This window comes from Rhinoderma darwinii, unplaced genomic scaffold, assembly GCF_050947455.1.
Source record: "Rhinoderma darwinii isolate aRhiDar2 unplaced genomic scaffold, aRhiDar2.hap1 Scaffold_530, whole genome shotgun sequence".
Lineage (NCBI taxonomy): Eukaryota > Metazoa > Chordata > Amphibia > Anura > Rhinodermatidae > Rhinoderma > Rhinoderma darwinii.
Window position 1 is genome coordinate 98,941 of NW_027464079.1, and position 18,298 is coordinate 117,238.

General features: G+C 47.9%; 12 non-coding genes across 12 annotated transcripts; all 12 read right to left on the reverse strand.

Annotated features, from left to right (window-relative positions):
- Nucleotides 1-1,048: 1,048 nt before the first annotated feature.
- Nucleotides 1,049-1,239, reverse strand: LOC142721938 (U2 spliceosomal RNA). The gene has a single exon (XR_012874270.1). It is a non-coding gene; the product is annotated as a U2 spliceosomal RNA (small nuclear RNA).
- Nucleotides 1,240-2,527: 1,288 nt separating this feature from the next.
- LOC142721940 (U2 spliceosomal RNA) lies at nucleotides 2,528-2,718 on the reverse strand. Its single transcript, XR_012874271.1, has one exon. It is a non-coding gene; the product is annotated as a U2 spliceosomal RNA (small nuclear RNA).
- A 1,296-nt stretch (nucleotides 2,719-4,014) lies between these two features.
- Nucleotides 4,015-4,205, reverse strand: LOC142721941 (U2 spliceosomal RNA). Its single transcript, XR_012874272.1, has one exon. It is a non-coding gene; the product is annotated as a U2 spliceosomal RNA (small nuclear RNA).
- A 1,296-nt stretch (nucleotides 4,206-5,501) lies between these two features.
- On the reverse strand, nucleotides 5,502-5,692 carry LOC142721942 (U2 spliceosomal RNA). Its single transcript, XR_012874273.1, has one exon. It is a non-coding gene; the product is annotated as a U2 spliceosomal RNA (small nuclear RNA).
- A 1,288-nt stretch (nucleotides 5,693-6,980) lies between these two features.
- On the reverse strand, nucleotides 6,981-7,171 carry LOC142721943 (U2 spliceosomal RNA). Its single transcript, XR_012874274.1, has one exon. It is a non-coding gene; the product is annotated as a U2 spliceosomal RNA (small nuclear RNA).
- A 1,297-nt stretch (nucleotides 7,172-8,468) lies between these two features.
- Nucleotides 8,469-8,659, reverse strand: LOC142721945 (U2 spliceosomal RNA). The gene has a single exon (XR_012874276.1). It is a non-coding gene; the product is annotated as a U2 spliceosomal RNA (small nuclear RNA).
- A 1,304-nt stretch (nucleotides 8,660-9,963) lies between these two features.
- On the reverse strand, nucleotides 9,964-10,154 carry LOC142721946 (U2 spliceosomal RNA). The gene has a single exon (XR_012874277.1). It is a non-coding gene; the product is annotated as a U2 spliceosomal RNA (small nuclear RNA).
- Nucleotides 10,155-11,458: 1,304 nt separating this feature from the next.
- Nucleotides 11,459-11,649, reverse strand: LOC142721947 (U2 spliceosomal RNA). Its single transcript, XR_012874278.1, has one exon. It is a non-coding gene; the product is annotated as a U2 spliceosomal RNA (small nuclear RNA).
- Nucleotides 11,650-12,917: 1,268 nt separating this feature from the next.
- LOC142721948 (U2 spliceosomal RNA) lies at nucleotides 12,918-13,108 on the reverse strand. The gene has a single exon (XR_012874279.1). It is a non-coding gene; the product is annotated as a U2 spliceosomal RNA (small nuclear RNA).
- Nucleotides 13,109-14,380: 1,272 nt separating this feature from the next.
- On the reverse strand, nucleotides 14,381-14,571 carry LOC142721949 (U2 spliceosomal RNA). The gene has a single exon (XR_012874280.1). It is a non-coding gene; the product is annotated as a U2 spliceosomal RNA (small nuclear RNA).
- Nucleotides 14,572-15,844: 1,273 nt separating this feature from the next.
- LOC142721951 (U2 spliceosomal RNA) lies at nucleotides 15,845-16,035 on the reverse strand. The gene has a single exon (XR_012874281.1). It is a non-coding gene; the product is annotated as a U2 spliceosomal RNA (small nuclear RNA).
- A 1,288-nt stretch (nucleotides 16,036-17,323) lies between these two features.
- LOC142722106 (U2 spliceosomal RNA) lies at nucleotides 17,324-17,514 on the reverse strand. The gene has a single exon (XR_012874435.1). It is a non-coding gene; the product is annotated as a U2 spliceosomal RNA (small nuclear RNA).
- Between the last annotated feature and the right edge of the window lie 784 nt (nucleotides 17,515-18,298).

Here is an 18,298-nt window from a genome sequence, read left to right on the forward strand (position 1 = left end):
CCAAATGCCCTGCTGCCATGCAGATAAACACTGGCAGCGGCAGCAAGTGCATGCCCACAGCCACCCCTTGTTCCTTCACACCTTGTATCAGCTGTAATCCAGTCCAGTCCAGTGCTGCCTGCTGAGCAGCACTGACCAACACTGCCTGGGCCCAGGCTTTTATCTCTGAGGCCCCATTATGATGTCAGAAAGCTGGCTCTGGAATCCTGAGGGCTCCACTATGACACGTGCAAAGTTCCGTCTGAACTTTATATAAGACGGTGAGGCTCAGTCAGTCACTCAGTGTTGCCTGAGAGGGCAACACTGCAACAGCCGGCCGCCAGGCTGTCTTTTTTTTGCACAGCTAGTTGCCTCCAGGAGGCCACAAGAGGGAGACAAGGGACTGCAAAATGGAAAATAGGCATCCACCAACTTTACAGACAACTTCTCCTTGCTCCTACAACCTCCATCCTTGCACAGTTTGTTATTCTTCTAGGTAACATAGTAACAATTCCAAATTGCTGCTCTCTTTGTAGGCAAGCAAGGCTTTGTTGCAACTGCAATTCTTACTTCTTCTTGAAATGTAGGGACGACAGTACATTCCATCACATCCATCTAGTGTACACAGGTAGGTCCATTGTGGCGGGCAGGCGAGCGGGCGGGCTGCTTTATTGGCTGTTTGCTGTTCCCCTACTCCACTCCACTATTTGACTGTTGTGCTGCATCAATCAATCAATCAATCAATCAATCAATCAATCAATCAATCAATCAGTGGCTGGCTCAGGTGCAGCTCTTTAACTTACCTAAAAGGGAGGGCGGAGAGAAGACAAGGAAGGTGAATGAGGTGTTCCAATGTGAAATGCCGGAAACACAGAAACACAGACGACACACAACAAGAGGTGGCAATCTATTCATTAATTGCATTTAATCAATGAGCTCATTATCACTCATGCATTGTCCAACAGGTGTTGAAATAATGGGATTAAAAGGGGAGATCCCTTCAGAAAGACAGAAACAATAGCAAAGACAAAAAACACTTTTGGAATCTGCTTTTAGTCAACACATAAGGAAAGGGTGCACCGGTCCTGGAAATACTGCAATACCAGGTCAATGCGTGGAGTGGACAGAGCAAGCTCTATTTCCATCTCCCTGTTCTAAAAATCCATTTAATATATGGTCCCCAGATAGGGGACGTATCAGATATTAAACTGATAAGAACAGATACTACACTTGATCTTAGCCAAAAGGCCGAGAAGCGATAACCCGAACGGGCCGCGCGTTGCCCGAGCCTGCCCGATACTGCTGTTCAGCCCTTGCAGCGATTCAGCCTACTTCTAGGCAATTCCATGGGGCCCTGCAGGCTCACACACTCACAGCTACACGGGAGGTGAATAAAGGCCGGAGAGGAAGCCAGACAGGATTTGCTTCTTTTGCTTGCACCACAATGCAGTGCTGAAAGAGGAGGAATCTACATAAAAACGCCTTCCTGGCAACGCCCAAATGCCCTGCTGCCATGCAGATAAACACTGGCAGCGGCAGCAAGTGCATGCCCACAGCCACCCCTTGTTCCTTCACACCTTGTATCAGCTGTAATCCAGTCCAGTCCAGTGCTGCATGCTGAGCAGCACTGACCAACACTGCCTTGGCCCAGGCTTTTATCTCTGAGGCCCCATTATGATGTCAGAAAGCTGGCTCTGGAATCCTGAGGGCTCCACTATGACACGTGCAAAGTTCCGTCTGAACTTTATATAAGACGGTGAGGCTCAGTCAGTCACTCAGTGTTGCCTGAGAGGGCAACACTGCAACAGCCGGCCGCCAGGCTGTCTTTTTTTTGCACAGCTAGTTGCCTCCAGGACGCCACAAGAGGGAGACAAGGGACTGCAAAATGGAAAATAGGCATCCACCAACTTTACAGACAACTTCTCCTTGCTCCTACAACCTCCATCCTTGCACAGTTTGTTATTCTTCTAGGTAACATAGTAACAAATCCAAATTGCTGCTCTCTTTGTAGGCAAGCAAGGCTTTGTTGCAACTGCAATTCTTACTTCTTCTTGAAATGTAGGGACGACAGTACATTCCATCACATCCATCTAGTGTACACAGGTAGGTCCATTGTGGCGGGCAGGCGAGCGGGCGGGCTGCTTTATTGGCTGTTTGCTGTTCCCCTACTCCACTCCACTATTTGACTGTTGTGCTGCATCAATCAATCAATCAATCAATCAATCAATCAATCAATCAATCAATCAATCAGTGGCTGGCTCAGGTGCAGCTCTTTAACTTACCTAAAAGGGAGGGCGGAGAGAAGACAAGGAAGGTGAATGAGGTGTTCCAATGTGAAATGCCGGAAACACAGAAACACAGACGACACACAACAAGAGGTGGCAATCTATTCATTAATTGCATTTAATCAATGAGCTCATTATCACTCATGCATTGTCCAACAGGTGTTGAAATAATGGGATTAAAAGGGGAGATCCCTTCAGAAAGACAGAAACAATAGCAAAGACAAAAAACACTTTTGGAATCTGCTTTTAGTCAACACATAAGGAAAGGGTGCACCGGTCCTGGAAATACTGCAATACCAGGTCAATGCGTGGAGTGGACAGAGCAAGCTCTATTTCCATCTCCCTGTTCTAAAAATCCATTTAATATATGGTCCCCAGATAGGGGACGTATCAGATATTAAACTGATAAGAACAGATACTACACTTGATCTTAGCCAAAAGGCCGAGAAGCGATAACCCGAACGGGCCGCGCGTTGCCCGAGCCTGTCCGATACTGCTGTTCAGCCCTTGCAGCGATTCAGCCTACTTCTAGGCAATTCCATGGGGCCCTGCAGGCTCACACACTCACAGCTACACGGGAGGTGAATAAAGGCCGGAGAGGAAGCCAGACAGGATTTGCTTCTTTTGCTTGCACCACAATGCAGTGCTGAAAGAGGAGGAATCTACATAAAAACGCCTTCCTGGCAACGCCCAAATGCCCTGCTGCCATGCAGATAAACACTGGCAGCGGCAGCAAGTGCATGCCCACAGCCACCCCTTGTTCCTTCACACCTTGTATCAGCTGTAATCCAGTCCAGTCCAGTGCTGCCTGCTGAGCAGCACTGACCAACACTGCCTGGGCCCAGGCTTTTATCTCTGAGGCCCCATTATGATGTCAGAAAGCTGGCTCTGGAATCCTGAGGGCTCCACTATGACACGTGCAAAGTTCCGTCTGAACTTTATATAAGACGGTGAGGCTCAGTCAGTCACTCAGTGTTGCCTGAGAGGGCAACACTGCAACAGCCGGCCGCCAGGCTGTCTTTTTTTTGCACAGCTAGTTGCCTCCAGGAGGCCACAAGAGGGAGACAAGGGACTGCAAAATGGAAAATAGGCATCCACCAACTTTACAGACAACTTCTCCTTGCTCCTACAACCTCCATCCTTGCACAGTTTGTTATTCTTCTAGGTAACATAGTAACAAATCCAAATTGCTGCTCTCTTTGTAGGCAAGCAAGGCTTTGTTGCAACTGCAATTCTTACTTCTTCTTGAAATGTAGGGACGACAGTACATTCCATCACATCCATCTAGTGTACACAGGTAGGTCCATTGTGGCGGGCAGGCGAGCGGGCGGGCTGCTTTATTGGCTGTTTGCTGTTCCCCTACTCCACTCCACTATTTGACTGTTGTGCTGCATCAATCAATCAATCAATCAATCAATCAATCAATCAATCAATCAATCAATCAATCAATCAGTGGCTGGCTCAGGTGCAGCTCTTTAACTTACCTAAAAGGGAGGGCGGAGAGAAGACAAGGAAGGTGAATGAGGTGTTCCAATGTGAAATGCCGGAAACACAGAAACACAGACGACACACAACAAGAGGTGGCAATCTATTCATTAATTGCATTTAATCAATGAGCTCATTATCACTCATGCATTGTCCAACAGGTGTTGAAATAATGGGATTAAAAGGGGAGATCCCTTCAGAAAGACAGAAACAATAGCAAAGACAAAAAACACTTTTGGAATCTGCTTTTAGTCAACACATAAGGAAAGGGTGCACCGGTCCTGGAAATACTGCAATACCAGGTCAATGCGTGGAGTGGACAGAGCAAGCTCTATTTCCATCTCCCTGTTCTAAAAATCCATTTAATATATGGTCCCCAGATAGGGGACGTATCAGATATTAAACTGATAAGAACAGATACTACACTTGATCTTAGCCAAAAGGCCGAGAAGCGATAACCCGAACGGGCCGCGCGTTGCCCGAGCCTGCCCGATACTGCTGTTCAGCCCTTGCAGCGATTCAGCCTACTTCTAGGCAATTCCATGGGGCCCTGCAGGCTCACACACTCACAGCTACACGGGAGGTGAATAAAGGCCGGAGAGGAAGCCAGACAGGATTTGCTTCTTTTGCTTGCACCACAATGCAGTGCTGAAAGAGGAGGAATCTACATAAAAACGCCTTCCTGGCAACGCCCAAATGCCCTGCTGCCATGCAGATAAACACTGGCAGCGGCAGCAAGTGCATGCCCACAGCCACCCCTTGTTCCTTCACACCTTGTATCAGCTGTAATCCAGTCCAGTCCAGTGCTGCCTGCTGAGCAGCACTGACCAACACTGCCTGGGCCCAGGCTTTTATCTCTGAGGCCCCATTATGAAGTCAGAAAGCTGGCTCTGGAATCCTGAGGGCTCCACTATGACACGTGCAAAGTTCCGTCTGAACTTTATATAAGACGGTGAGGCTCAGTCAGTCACTCAGTGTTGCCTGAGAGGGCAACACTGCAACAGCCGGCCGCCAGGCTGTCTTTTTTTTGCACAGCTAGTTGCCTCCAGGAGGCCACAAGAGGGAGACAAGGGACTGCAAAATGGAAAATAGGCATCCACCAACTTTACAGACAACTTCTCCTTGCTCCTACAACCTCCATCCTTGCACAGTTTGTTATTCTTCTAGGTAACATAGTAACAAATCCAAATTGCTGCTCTCTTTGTAGGCAAGCAAGGCTTTGTTGCAACTGCAATTCTTACTTCTTCTTGAAATGTAGGGACGACAGTACATTCCATCACATCCATCTAGTGTACACAGGTAGGTCCATTGTGGCGGGCAGGCGAGCGGGCGGGCTGCTTTATTGGCTGTTTGCTGTTCCCCTACTCCACTCCACTATTTGACTGTTGTGCTGCATCAATCAATCAATCAATCAATCAATCAATCAATCAATCAATCAATCAATCAATCAATCAGTGGCTGGCTCAGGTGCAGCTCTTTAACTTACCTAAAAGGGAGGGCGGAGAGAAGACAAGGAAGGTGAATGAGGTGTTCCAATGTGAAATGCCGGAAACACAGAAACACAGACGACACACAACAAGAGGTGGCAATCTATTCATTAATTGCATTTAATCAATGAGCTCATTATCACTCATGCATTGTCCAACAGGTGTTGAAATAATGGGATTAAAAGGGGAGATCCCTTCAGAAAGACAGAAACAATAGCAAAGACAAAAAACACTTTTGGAATCTGCTTTTAGTCAACACATAAGGAAAGGGTGCACCGGTCCTGGAAATACTGCAATACCAGGTCAATGCGTGGAGTGGACAGAGCAAGCTCTATTTCCATCTCCCTGTTCTAAAAATCCATTTAATATATGGTCCCCAGATAGGGGACGTATCAGATATTAAACTGATAAGAACAGATACTACACTTGATCTTAGCCAAAAGGCCGAGAAGCGATAACCCGAACGGGCCGCGCGTTGCCCGAGCCTGCCCGATACTGCTGTTCAGCCCTTGCAGCGATTCAGCCTACTTCTAGGCAATTCCATGGGGCCCTGCAGGCTCACACACTCACAGCTACACGGGAGGTGAATAAAGGCCGGAGAGGAAGCCAGACAGGATTTGCTTCTTTTGCTTGCACCACAATGCAGTGCTGAAAGAGGAGGAATCTACATAAAAACGCCTTCCTGGCAACGCCCAAATGCCCTGCTGCCATGCAGATAAACACTGGCAGCGGCAGCAAGTGCATGCCCACAGCCACCCCTTGTTCCTTCACACCTTGTATCAGCTGTAATCCAGTCCAGTCCAGTGCTGCCTGCTGAGCAGCACTGACCAACACTGCCTGGGCCCAGGCTTTTATCTCTGAGGCCCCATTATGATGTCAGAAAGCTGGCTCTGGAATCCTGAGGGCTCCACTATGACACGTGCAAAGTTCCGTCTGAACTTTATATAAGACGGTGAGGCTCAGTCAGTCACTCAGTGTTGCCTGAGAGGGCAACACTGCAACAGCCGGCCGCCAGGCTGTCTTTTTTTTGCACAGCTAGTTGCCTCCAGGAGGCCACAAGAGGGAGACAAGGGACTGCAAAATGGAAAATAGGCATCCACCAACTTTACAGACAACTTCCCCTTGCTCCTACAACCTCCATCCTTGCACAGTTTGTTATTCTTCTAGGTAACATAGTAACAAATCCAAATTGCTGCTCTCTTTGTAGGCAAGCAAGGCTTTGTTGCAACTGCAATTCTTACTTCTTCTTGAAATGTAGGGACGACAGTACATTCCATCACATCCATCTAGTGTACACAGGTAGGTCCATTGTGGCGGGCAGGCGAGCGGGCGGGCTGCTTTATTGGCTGTTTGCTGTTCCCCTACTCCACTCCACTATTTGACTGTTGTGCTGCATCAATCAATCAATCAATCAATCAATCAATCAATCAATCAATCAATCAATCAGTGGCTGGCTCAGGTGCAGCTCTTTAACTTACCTAAAAGGGAGGGCGGAGAGAAGACAAGGAAGGTGAATGAGGTGTTCCAATGTGAAATGCCGGAAACACAGAAACACAGACGACACACAACAAGAGGTGGCAATCTAGTCATTAATTGCATTTAATCAATGAGCTCATTATCACTCATGCATTGTCCAACAGGTGTTGAAATAATGGGATTAAAAGGGGAGATCCCTTCAGAAAGACAGAAACAATAGCAAAGACAAAAAACACTTTTGGAATCTGCTTTTAGTCAACACATAAGGAAAGGGTGCACCGGTCCTGGAAATACTGCAATACCAGGTCAATGCGTGGAGTGGACAGAGCAAGCTCTATTTCCATCTCCCTGTTCTAAAAATCCATTTAATATATGGTCCCCAGATAGGGGACGTATCAGATATTAAACTGATAAGAACAGATACTACACTTGATCTTAGCCAAAAGGCCGAGAAGCGATAACCCGAACGGGCCGCGCGTTGCCCGAGCCTGCCCGATACTGCTGTTCAGCCCTTGCAGCGATTCAGCCTACTTCTAGGCAATTCCATGGGGCCCTGCAGGCTCACACACTCACAGCTACACGGGAGGTGAATAAAGGCCGGAGAGGAAGCCAGACAGGATTTGCTTCTTTTTGCTTGCACCACAATGCAGTGCTGAAAGAGGAGGAATCTACATAAAAACGCCTTCCTGGCAACGCCCAAATGCCCTGCTGCCATGCAGATAAACACTGGCAGCGGCAGCAAGTGCATGCCCACAGCCAGCCCTTGTTCCTTCACACCTTGTATCAGCTGTAATCCAGTCCAGTCCAGTGCTGCCTGCTGAGCAGCACTGACCAACACTGCCTGGGCCCAGGCTTTTATCTCTGAGGCCCCATTATGATGTCAGAAAGCTGGCTCTGGAATCCTGAGGGCTCCACTATGACACGTGCAAAGTTCCGTCTGAACTTTATATAAGACGGTGAGGCTCAGTCAGTCACTCAGTGTTGCCTGAGAGGGCAACACTGCAACAGCCGGCCGCCAGGCTGTCTTTTTTTTGCACAGCTAGTTGCCTCCAGGAGGCCACAAGAGGGAGACAAGGGACTGCAAAATGGAAAATAGGCATCCACCAACTTTACAGACAACTTCTCCTTGCTCCTACAACCTCCATCCTTGCACAGTTTGTTATTCTTCTAGGTAACATAGTAACAAATCCAAATTGCTGCTCTCTTTGTAGGCAAGCAAGGCTTTGTTGCAACTGCAATTCTTACTTCTTCTTGAAATGTAGGGACGACAGTACATTCCATCACATCCATCTAGTGTACACAGGTAGGTCCATTGTGGCGGGCAGGCGAGCGGGCGGGCTGCTTTATTGGCTGTTTGCTGTTCCCCTACTCCACTCCACTATTTGACTGTTGTGCTGCATCAATCAATCAATCAATCAATCAATCAATCAATCAATCAATCAATCAATCAATCAATCAGTGGCTGGCTCAGGTGCAGCTCTTTAACTTACCTAAAAGGGAGGGCGGAGAGAAGACAAGGAAGGTGAATGAGGTGTTCCAATGTGAAATGCCGGAAACACAGAAACACAGACGACACACAACAAGAGGTGGCAATCTATTCATTAATTGCATTTAATCAATGAGCTCATTATCACTCATGCATTGTCCAACAGGTGTTGAAATAATGGGATTAAAAGGGGAGATCCCTTCAGAAAGACAGAAACAATAGCAAAGACAAAAAACACTTTTGGAATCTGCTTTTAGTCAACACATAAGGAAAGGGTGCACCGGTCCTGGAAATACTGCAATACCAGGTCAATGCGTGGAGTGGACAGAGCAAGCTCTATTTCCATCTCCCTGTTCTAAAAATCCATTTAATATATGGTCCCCAGATAGGGGACGTATCAGATATTAAACTGATAAGAACAGATACTACACTTGATCTTAGCCAAAAGGCCGAGAAGCGATAACCCGAACGGGCCGCGCGTTGCCCGAGCCTGCCCGATACTGCTGTTCAGCCCTTGCAGCGATTCAGCCTACTTCTAGGCAATTCCATGGGGCCCTGCAGGCTCACACACTCACAGCTACACGGGAGGTGAATAAAGGCCGGAGAGGAAGCCAGACAGGATTTGCTTCTTTTGCTTGCACCACAATGCAGTGCTGAAAGAGGAGGAATCTACATAAAAACGCCTTCCTGGCAACGCCCAAATGCCCTGCTGCCATGCAGATAAACACTGGCAGCGGCAGCAAGTGCATGCCCACAGCCACCCCTTGTTCCTTCACACCTTGTATCAGCTGTAATCCAGTCCAGTCCAGTGCTGCCTGCTGAGCAGCACTGACCAACACTGCCTGGGCCCAGGCTTTTATCTCTGAGGCCCCATTATGATGTCAGAAAGCTGGCTCTGGAATCCTGAGGGCTCCACTATGACACGTGCAAAGTTCCGTCTGAACTTTATATAAGACGGTGAGGCTCAGTCAGTCACTCAGTGTTGCCTGAGAGGGCAACACTGCAACAGCCGGCCGCCAGGCTGTCTTTTTTTTGCACAGCTAGTTGCCTCCAGGAGGCCACAAGAGGGAGACAAGGGACTGCAAAATGGAAAATAGGCATCCACCAACTTTACAGACAACTTCTCCTTGCTCCTACAACCTCCATCCTTGCACAGTTTGTTATTCTTCTAGGTAACATAGTAACAAATCCAAATTGCTGCTCTCTTTGTAGGCAAGCAAGGCTTTGTTGCAACTGCAATTCTTACTTCTTCTTGAAATGTAGGGACGACAGTACATTCCATCACATCCATCTAGTGTACACAGGTAGGTCCATTGTGGCGGGCAGGCGAGCGGGCGGGCTGCTTTATTGGCTGTTTGCTGTTCCCCTACTCCACTCCACTATTTGACTGTTGTGCTGCATCAATCAATCAATCAATCAATCAATCAATCAATCAATCAATCAATCAATCAATCAATCAATCAATCAGTGGCTGGCTCAGGTGCAGCTCTTTAACTTACCTAAAAGGGAGGGCGGAGAGAAGACAAGGAAGGTGAATGAGGTGTTCCAATGTGAAATGCCGGAAACACAGAAACACAGACGACACACAACAAGAGGTGGCAATCTATTCATTAATTGCATTTAATCAATGAGCTCATTATCACTCATGCATTGTCCAACAGGTGTTGAAATAATGGGATTAAAAGGGGAGATCCCTTCAGAAAGACAGAAACAATAGCAAAGACAAAAAACACTTTTGGAATCTGCTTTTAGTCAACACATAAGGAAAGGGTGCACCGGTCCTGGAAATACTGCAATACCAGGTCAATGCGTGGAGTGGACAGAGCAAGCTCTATTTCCATCTCCCTGTTCTAAAAATCCATTTAATATATGGTCCCCAGATAGGGGACGTATCAGATATTAAACTGATAAGAACAGATACTACACTTGATCTTAGCCAAAAGGCCGAGAAGCGATAACCCGAACGGGCCGCGCGTTGCCCGAGCCTGTCCGATACTGCTGTTCAGCCCTTGCAGCGATTCAGCCTACTTCTAGGCAATTCCATGGGGCCCTGCAGGCTCACACACTCACAGCTACACGGGAGGTGAATAAAGGCCGGAGAGGAAGCCAGACAGGATTTGCTTCTTTTGCCTGCACCACAATGCAGTGCTGAAAGAGGAGGAATCTACATAAAAACGCCTTCCTGGCAACGCCCAAATGCCCTGCTGCCATGCAGATAAACACTGGCAGCGGCAGCAAGTGCATGCCCACAGCCACCCTTTGTTCCTTCACACCTTGTATCAGCTGTAATCCAGTCCAGTCCAGTGCTGCCTGCTGAGCAGCACTGACCAACACTGCCTGGGCCCAGGCTTTTATCTCTGAGGCCCCATTATGATGTCAGAAAGCTGGCTCTGGAATCCTGAGGGCTCCACTATGACAAGTGCAAAGTTCCGTCTGAACTTTATATAAGACGGTGAGGCTCAGTCAGTCACTCAGTGTTGCCTGAGAGGGCAACACTGCAACAGCCGGCCGCCAGGCTGTCTTTTTTTTGCACAGCTAGTTGCCTCCAGGAGGCCACAAGAGGGAGACAAGGGACTGCAAAATGGAAAATAGGCATCCACCAACTTTACAGACAACTTCTCCTTGCTCCTACAACCTCCATCCTTGCACAGTTTGTTATTCTTCTAGGTAACATAGTAACAAATCCAAATTGCTGCTCTCTTTGTAGGCAAGCAAGGCTTTGTTGCAACTGCAATTCTTACTTCTTCTTGAAATGTAGGGACGACAGTACATTCCATCACATCCATCTAGTGTACACAGGTAGGTCCATTGTGGCGGGCAGGCGAGCGGGCGGGCTGCTTTATTGGCTGTTTGCTGTTCCCCTACTCCACTCCACTATTTGACTGTTGTGCTGCATCAATCAATCAATCAATCAATCAATCAATCAATCAATCAATCAATCAATCAATCAATCAATCAATCAGTGGCTGGCTCAGGTGCAGCTCTTTAACTTACCTAAAAGGGAGGGCGGAGAGAAGACAAGGAAGGTGAATGAGGTGTTCCAATGTGAAATGCCGGAAACACAGAAACACAGACGACACACAACAAGAGGTGGCAATCTATTCATTAATTGCATTTAATCAATGAGCTCATTATCACTCATGCATTGTCCAACAGGTGTTGAAATAATGGGATTAAAAGGGGAGATCCCTTCAGAAAGACAGAAACAATAGCAAAGACAAAAAACACTTTTGGAATCTGCTTTTAGTCAACACATAAGGAAAGGGTGCACCGGTCCTGGAAATACTGCAATACCAGGTCAATGCGTGGAGTGGACAGAGCAAGCTCTATTTCCATCTCCCTGTTCTAAAAATCCATTTAATATATGGTCCCCAGATAGGGGACGTATCAGATATTAAACTGATAAGAACAGATACTACACTTGATCTTAGCCAAAAGGCCGAGAAGCGATAACCCAAACGGGCCGCGCGTTGCCCGAGCCTGCCCGATACTGCTGTTCAGCCCTTGCAGCGATTCAGCCTACTTCTAGGCAATTCCATGGGGCCCTGCAGGCTCACACACTCACAGCTACACGGGAGGTGAATACAGGCCGGAGAGGAAGCCAGACAGGATTTGCTTCTTTTGCTTGCACCACAATGCAGTGCTGAAAGAGGAGGAATCTACATAAAAACGCCTTCCTGGCAACGCCCAAATGCCCTGCTGCCATGCAGATAAACACTGGCAGCGGCAGCAAGTGCATGCCCACAGCCACCCCTTGTTCCTTCACACCTTGTATCAGCTGTAATCCAGTCCAGTCCAGTGCTGCCTGCTGAGCAGCACTGACCAACACTGCCTGGGCCCAGGCTTTTATCTCTGAGGCCCCATTATGATGTCAGAAAGCTGGCTCTGGAATCCTGAGGGCTCCACTATGACACGTGCAAAGTTCCGTCTGAACTTTATATAAGACGGTGAGGCTCAGTCAGTCACTCAGTGTTGCCTGAGAGGGCAACACTGCAACAGCCGGCCGCCAGGCTGTCTTTTTTTTGCACAGCTAGTTGCCTCCAGGAGGCCACAAGAGGGAGACAAGGGACTGCAAAATGGAAAATAGGCATCCACCAACTTTACAGACAACTTCTCCTTGCTCCTACAACCTCCATCCTTGCACAGTTTGTTATTCTTCTAGGTAACATAGTAACAAATCCAAATTGCTGCTCTCTTTGTAGGCAAGCAAGGCTTTGTTGCAACTGCAATTCTTACTTCTTCTTGAAATGTAGGGACGACAGTACATTCCATCACATCCATCTAGTGTACACAGGTAGGTCCATTGTGGCGGGCAGGCGAGCGGGCGGGCTGCTTTATTGGCTGTTTGCTGTTCCCCTACTCCACTCCACTATTTGACTGTTGTGCTGCATCAATCAATCAATCAATCAATCAATCAATCAGTGGCTGGCTCAGGTGCAGCTCTTTAACTTACCTAAAAGGGAGGGCGGAGAGAAGACAAGGAAGGTGAATGAGGTGTTCCAATGTGAAATGCCGGAAACACAGAAACACAGACGACACACAACAAGAGGTGGCAATCTATTCATTAATTGCATTTAATCAATGAGCTCATTATCACTCATGCATTGTCCAACAGGTGTTGAAATAATGGGATTAAAAGGGGAGATCCCTTCAGAAAGACAGAAACAATAGCAAAGACAAAAAACACTTTTGGAATCTGCTTTTAGTCAACACATAAGGAAAGGGTGCACCGGTCCTGGAAATACTGCAATACCAGGTCAATGCGTGGAGTGGACAGAGCAAGCTCTATTTCCATCTCCCTGTTCTAAAAATCCATTTAATATATGGTCCCCAGATAGGGGACGTATCAGATATTAAACTGATAAGAACAGATACTACACTTGATCTTAGCCAAAAGGCCGAGAAGCGATAACCCGAACGGGCCGCGCGTTGCCCGAGCCTGCCCGATACTGCTGTTCAGCCCTTGCAGCGATTCAGCCTACTTCTAGGCAATTCCATGGGGCCCTGCAGGCTCACACACTCACAGCTACACGGGAGGTGAATAAAGGCCGGAGAGGAAGCCAGACAGGATTTGCTTCTTTTGCTTGCACCACAATGCAGTGCTGAAAGAGGAGGAATCTACATAAAAACGCCTTCCTGGCAACGCCCAAATGCCCTGCTGCCATGCAGATAAACACTGGCAGCGGCAGCAAGTGCATGCCCACAGCCACCCCTTGTTCCTTCACACCTTGTATCAGCTGTAATCCAGTCCAGTCCAGTGCTGCCTGCTGAGCAGCACTGACCAACACTGCCTGGGCCCAGGCTTTTATCTCTGAGGCCCCATTATGATGTCAGAAAGCTGGCTCTGGAATCCTGAGGGCTCCACTATGACACGTGCAAAGTTCCGTCTGAACTTTATATAAGACGGTGAGGCTCAGTCAGTCACTCAGTGTTGCCTGAGAGGGCAACACTGCAACAGCCGGCCGCCAGGCTGTCTTTTTTTTGCACAGCTAGTTGCCTCCAGGAGGCCACAAGAGGGAGACAAGGGACTGCAAAATGGAAAATAGGCATCCACCAACTTTACAGACAACTTCTCCTTGCTCCTACAACCTCCATCCTTGCACAGTTTGTTATTCTTCTAGGTAACATAGTAACAAATCCAAATTGCTGCTCTCTTTGTAGGCAAGCAAGGCTTTGTTGCAACTGCAATTCTTACTTCTTCTTGAAATGTAGGGACGACAGTACATTCCATCACATCCATCTAGTGTACACAGGTAGGTCCATTGTGGCGGGCAGGCGAGCGGGCGGGCTGCTTTATTGGCTGTTTGCTGTTCCCCTACTCCACTCCACTATTTGACTGTTGTGCTGCATCAATCAATCAATCAATCAATCAATCAATCAATCAGTGGCTGGCTCAGGTGCAGCTCTTTAACTTACCTAAAAGGGAGGGCGGAGAGAAGACAAGGAAGGTGAATGAGGTGTTCCAATGTGAAATGCCGGAAACACAGAAACACAGACGACACACAACAAGAGGTGGCAATCTATTCATTAATTGCATTTAATCAATGAGCTCATTATCACTCATGCATTGTCCAACAGGTGTTGAAATAATGGGATTAAAAGGGGAGATCCCTTCAGAAAGACAGAAACAATAGCAAAGACAAAAAACACTTTTGGAATCTGCTTTTAGTCAACACATAAGGAAAGGGTGCACCGGTCCTGGAAATACTGCAATACCAGGTCAATGCGTGGAGTGGACAGAGCAAGCTCTATTTCCATCTCCCTGTTCTAAAAATCCATTTAATATATGGTCCCCAGATAGGGGACGTATCAGATATTAAACTGATAAGAACAGATACTACACTTGATCTTAGCCAAAAGGCCGAGAAGCGATAACCCAAACGGGCCGCGCGTTGCCCGAGCCTGCCCGATACTGCTGTTCAGCCCTTGCAGCGATTCAGCCTACTTCTAGGCAATTCCATGGGGCCCTGCAGGCTCACACACTCACAGCTACACGGGAGGTGAATACAGGCCGGAGAGGAAGCCAGACAGGATTTGCTTCTTTTGCTTGCACCACAATGCAGTGCTGAAAGAGGAGGAATCTACATAAAAACGCCTTCCTGGCAACGCCCAAATGCCCTGCTGCCATGCAGATAAACACTGGCAGCGGCAGCAAGTGCATGCCCACAGCCACCCCTTGTTCCTTCACACCTTGTATCAGCTGTAATCCAGTCCAGTCCAGTGCTGCCTGCTGAGCAGCACTGACCAACACTGCCTGGGCCCAGGCTTTTATCTCTGAGGCCCCATTATGATGTCAGAAAGCTGGCTCTGGAATCCTGAGGGCTCCACTATGACACGTGCAAAGTTCCGTCTGAACTTTATATAAGACGGTGAGGCTCAGTCAGTCACTCAGTGTTGCCTGAGAGGGCAACACTGCAACAGCCGGCCGCCAGGCTGTCTTTTTTTTTGCACAGCTAGTTGCCTCCAGGAGGCCACAAGAGGGAGACAAGGGACTGCAAAATGGAAAATAGGCATCCACCAACTTTACAGACAACTTCTCCTTGCTCCTACAACCTCCATCCTTGCACAGTTTGTTATTCTTCTAGGTAACATAGTAACAAATCCAAATTGCTGCTCTCTTTGTAGGCAAGCAAGGCTTTGTTGCAACTGCAATTCTTACTTCTTCTTGAAATGTAGGGACGACAGTACATTCCATCACATCCATCTAGTGTACACAGGTAGGTCCATTGTGGCGGGCAGGCGAGCGGGCGGGCTGCTTTATTGGCTGTTTGCTGTTCCCCTACTCCACTCCACTATTTGACTGTTGTGCTGCATCAATCAATCAATCAATCAATCAATCAATCAATCAGTGGCTGGCTCAGGTGCAGCTCTTTAACTTACCTAAAAGGGAGGGCGGAGAGAAGACAAGGAAGGTGAATGAGGTGTTCCAATGTGAAATGCCGGAAACACAGAAACACAGACGACACACAACAAGAGGTGGCAATCTATTCATTAATTGCATTTAATCAATGAGCTCATTATCACTCATGCATTGTCCAACAGGTGTTGAAATAATGGGATTAAAAGGGGAGATCCCTTCAGAAAGACAGAAACAATAGCAAAGACAAAAAACACTTTTGGAATCTGCTTTTAGTCAACACATAAGGAAAGGGTGCACCGGTCCTGGAAATACTGCAATACCAGGTCAATGCGTGGAGTGGACAGAGCAAGCTCTATTTCCATCTCCCTGTTCTAAAAATCCATTTAATATATGGTCCCCAGATAGGGGACGTATCAGATATTAAACTGATAAGAACAGATACTACACTTGATCTTAGCCAAAAGGCCGAGAAGCGATAACCCGAACGGGCCGCGCGTTGCCCGAGCCTGCCCGATACTGCTGTTCAGCCCTTGCAGCGATTCAGCCTACTTCTAGGCAATTCCATGGGGCCCTGCAGGCTCACACACTCACAGCTACACGGGAGGTGAATAAAGGCCGGAGAGGAAGCCAGACAGGATTTGCTTCTTTTGCTTGCACCACAATGCAGTGCTGAAAGAGGAGGAATCTACATAAAAACGCCTTCCTGGCAACGCCCAAATGCCCTGCTGCCATGCAGATAAACACTGGCAGCGGCAGCAAGTGCATGCCCACAGCCACCCCTTGTTCCTTCACACCTTGTATCAGCTGTAATCCAGTCCAGTCCAGTGCTGCCTGCTGAGCAGCACTGACCAACACTGCCTGGGCCCAGGCTTTTATCTCTGAGGCCCCATTATGATGTCAGAAAGCTGGCTCTGGAATCCTGAGGGCTCCACTATGACACGTGCAAAGTTCCGTCTGAACTTTATATAAGACGGTGAGGCTCAGTCAGTCACTCAGTGTTGCCTGAGAGGGCAACACTGCAACAGCCGGCCGCCAGGCTGTCTTTTTTTTGCACAGCTAGTTGCCTCCAGGAGGCCACAAGAGGGAGACAAGGGACTGCAAAATGGAAAATAGGCATCCACCAACTTTACAGACAACTTCTCCTTGCTCCTACAACCTCCATCCTTGCACAGTTTGTTATTCTTCTAGGTAACATAGTAACAAATCCAAATTGCTGCTCTCTTTGTAGGCAAGCAAGGCTTTGTTGCAACTGCAATTCTTACTTCTTCTTGAAATGTAGGGACGACAGTACATTCCATCACATCCATCTAGTGTACACAGGTAGGTCCATTGTGGCGGGCAGGCGAGCGGGCGGGCTGCTTTATTGGCTGTTTGCTGTTCCCCTACTCCACTCCACTATTTGACTGTTGTGCTGCATCAATCAATCAATCAATCAATCAATCAATCAATCAATCAATCAATCAATCAGTGGCTGGCTCAGGTGCAGCTCTTTAACTTACCTAAAAGGGAGGGCGGAGAGAAGACAAGGAAGGTGAATGAGGTGTTCCAATGTGAAATGCCGGAAACACAGAAACACAGACGACACACAACAAGAGGTGGCAATCTATTCATTAATTGCATTTAATCAATGAGCTCATTATCACTCATGCATTGTCCAACAGGTGTTGAAATAATGGGATTAAAAGGGGAGATCCCTTCAGAAAGACAGAAACAATAGCAAAGACAAAAAACACTTTTGGAATCTGCTTTTAGTCAACACATAAGGAAAGGGTGCACCGGTCCTGGAAATACTGCAATACCAGGTCAATGCGTGGAGTGGACAGAGCAAGCTCTATTTCCATCTCCCTGTTCTAAAAATCCATTTAATATATGGTCCCCAGATAGGGGACGTATCAGATATTAAACTGATAAGAACAGATACTACACTTGATCTTAGGCAAAAGGCCGAGAAGCGATAACCCGAACGGGCCGCGCGTTGCCCGAGCCTGCCCGATACTGCTGTTCAGCCCTTGCAGCGATTCAGCCTACTTCTAGGCAATTCCATGGGGCCCTGCAGGCTCACACACTCACAGCTACACGGGAGGTGAATAAAGGCCGGAGAGGAAGCCAGACAGGATTTGCTTCTTTTGCTTGCACCACAATGCAGTGCTGAAAGAGGAGGAATCTACATAAAAACGCCTTCCTGGCAACGCCCAAATGCCCTGCTGCCATGCAGATAAACACTGGCAGCGGCAGCAAGTGCATGCCCACAGCCACCCCTTGTTCCTTCACACCTTGTATCAGCTGTAATCCAGTCCAGTCCAGTGCTGCCTGCTGAGCAGCACTGACCAACACTGCCTGGGCCCAGGCTTTTATCTCTGAGGCCCCATTATGATGTCAGAAAGCTGGCTCTGGAATCCTGAGGGCTCCACTATGACACGTGCAAAGTTCCGTCTGAACTTTATATAAGACGGTGAGGCTCAGTCAGTCACTCAGTGTTGCCTGAGAGGGCAACACTGCAACAGCCGGCCGCCAGGCTGTCTTTTTTTTGCACAGCTAGTTGCCTCCAGGAGGCCACAAGAGGGAGACAAGGGACTGCAAAATGGAAAATAGGCATCCACCAACTTTACAGACAACTTCTCCTTGCTCCTACAACCTCCATCCTTGCACAGTTTGTTATTCTTCTAGGTAACATAGTAACAAATCCAAATTGCTGCTCTCTTTGTAGGCAAGCAAGGCTTTGTTGCAACTGCAATTCTTA